Source organism: Pteropus alecto, unplaced genomic scaffold (assembly GCF_000325575.1).
Source record: "Pteropus alecto unplaced genomic scaffold, ASM32557v1 scaffold101, whole genome shotgun sequence".
Lineage (NCBI taxonomy): Eukaryota > Metazoa > Chordata > Mammalia > Chiroptera > Pteropodidae > Pteropus > Pteropus alecto.
The window spans coordinates 154,406-157,106 of NW_006432945.1; the positions used below are offsets into that span (position 1 = coordinate 154,406).

Consider the following 2,701-nt stretch of genomic DNA (forward strand, 5'->3'; position numbering starts at 1 on the left):
GGTCCAAAACATGATATATTTGCAACAACAACAACAACAACAACAACAAAAAATGGGAGCAGGCACTGCCAGAGTGAGGATTTAAAAATAAAGAAGCAAAGAATACAGTTGAAGAGAAAAGCTTTACCTCACAGAGGCTGCTACTGGAGGGGAAAACGCGTAAAGGAAAATGAGGGAATTCTCAGCCTCAGGTCAGTAGTTGTCAACCAGCTCTACACTGAAGGCTACAGTGAAAGGGTGCCTCAGAATTATTTTTAAATATACTTGATACTATTAAAGATACTAGTATTTGTGCCCATCCTAACCCACCAGGGGGTCAAGAGTCTCCCATGCTACCCTGAACAAGCCCGATCCCGTCTGATCTCGGAAGCTAAGCAGGGTCGGGCCTGGTTAGTACTTGGATGGGAGACCACCTAGGAAGACCAGGTGCTGTACGCATAAAAAATAAAAAAATAATGGATCGTAAGCTGACAAGGTCCTTGCAATCTGTGAGGTCAACCAAGGGTTGCCTCACTTAAAAAAAAAAAAAAAAAAGTCTCCCAGTTGAGAGTTGCTGCTCTGGACATCCTCAAATGTTCTATTCGGGGATTTGCTGGTAAGATCAGAAGGGATTACCACAGTCCACTGCCCATCCAAAGCATGGGGCCCTCCATAAACACCCTGATCAAGGCGTGGTGTGGTCCACCCTCACTTGACTCAGTAACTCCCATCACCCCTGTGAAAGACTCAGACATCCTGAGATGAAATCTCTCTTCACTTATCTGCTAGCCTTCAGGTATTCACTCTGCCTCTGGAGGCCACAGAACAAGCCTACTTCCCCAAAGTCTTTCAGATATTTTAGGATAACTTCTACAACCACGAGTTTTTAGGCTAAACAAGAAGGTACAAAAAGGGAAATGAAAAAGGAGGTGGGGGGCTAGGAAAGCCGGGGAGAAAAATTCTTAAAATAGCTGATCCAAAGTTAACAAGCCAAAGGAAAAGAGGAAGAGACACATATCTATTACGTATTCATGAGAAAAGAGGCAGTTGTGGCAGAATAAACAGCTGAGTGAAAAAGGACATGTGAAAGGAAGGGCCCAGGGTCCACACACAGAGGAAACACACACAGAGAACAAGAGCCGTGGGGGACAGTTCCCAAGGCCAGCCACCAGGCTGTGCCAATGATCCAGAGCAAACTAGCTTAAAACCTAGAATTGGGAGAAGAAAAGTCTATACAGCCCACAATTTTTAAGTATAGGACATTCTTTTGACCATTTGGGGGGAAGGGGTTCTTTTTCTTCTAGATTTTACGGATGCTCTCTATGTTCTGGATACAAGTCTACTTGCCGATTATACATACTATGTGTATCTTCCCCACTCTGCTAGTCTTTTTTCTTTATTGATATCTTCTGATGATCAGAAGTTCCTCATTTTAATGTCAACCACCTTATCAGTCTCTCCCTTTATAGTCAGTGCTTTTGGTGTCTTCTTTAAAAAATGTGCGGCTACCTCAAAGTTATGAGGTTATTCTGTGTTATCTTGTGTACGAAGTTTTATTTTGTCTTAACTTGCACACTGAGATTGATGATCTGTCGGGAATTTATTTTTGTGTGTGATGTGAGGTAGTGGTCAAGATTCATTTCTTTCCTTGTGGATATCCAACTGTCCCAGCACTGTTTATTAAAATGACTGTCCATTCCCTCCTGCTCCTTCTCTGTCATAAATCAGGTGCCCAGATCCATACGGGTCTGTTTCTGGGCACCCTGTTCCGTTCTGTGGTCAGAAATAAGATAGACAAATAGGCCTATTATTGTATCATGGAGCACTAATCTTAAATCAGGTGATTTAACATGAGGATTTACCTACAAGAAAAGTTTTAAAAAATATAAATTGAAGAGCTAATTTTACAAAGTGAGTTCGACATGGACAGGCATAGTCTGAGAGGTCCCCAGCCTGGGTCTCTCAGAAAGAATAGAATGAACAGGGTTTGACTAAGAAAAAAAGGAACTTAAGCTAAGGAAAATGTTAGCAAGAAGAAAGGAGCAGAGGTAAAAATGAGTCTCGTTTTTTGTAGACAGTATCACAGCGATCAAGAGGACAGACTCATACTGTGTAAGAGATAACTTTCATCCAAATCCTAAACATACACTGTTTAGCTGTGTGACCTTGGGCAAGTTAACTCAGCCCTTCTCGGCCTCAGTTTCCTAATCTGTAAAATGGGGAAACTCTTTCTCATTGAGCTGTACAGATTTAATGGGTTAATTGATGTATGCCGCTTAGCACTCTAAGTATTCAAAAAATGTTAGGTGCTATCCTTGTCAGAGTTTGTGATATCATGGCAACCAGATGAACTACTGCAACAATCTCACTGTTCAACAAACATTTAGTGAGTACATACTGCAACCCAAAGATACTACATAGTGGTTAAAAACTCAGACTCTAAAATGTCACTGGTTTGAATCTAAATTCTAACATAGCCTCTTTACTAGTTAATATAGACTTAAATAACGTCTTTGATCTAAGTTTCTACTTGCAGTTTCATCCATACTTTCTAGGGCTTTTCTTGGTGAAGATGCATTTTAACATAATGCCCAACACAAAGTAAATGCTCAACTGATGCCACCTATCACTAAATGATGACGACAGTGGACAATGATGATTTCGTGCTTGGGACCATACCAGGGGCTGGAAGAAAGGCCTAATAATATCTCGAAAAACCTAC

General features: G+C 41.2%; 1 pseudogene; it reads left to right on the forward strand.

Annotated features, from left to right (window-relative positions):
- Window positions 1–320: 320 nt before the first annotated feature.
- LOC112476489 lies at window positions 321–438 on the forward strand (annotated as a pseudogene).
- Window positions 439–2,701: the final 2,263 nt, after the last annotated feature.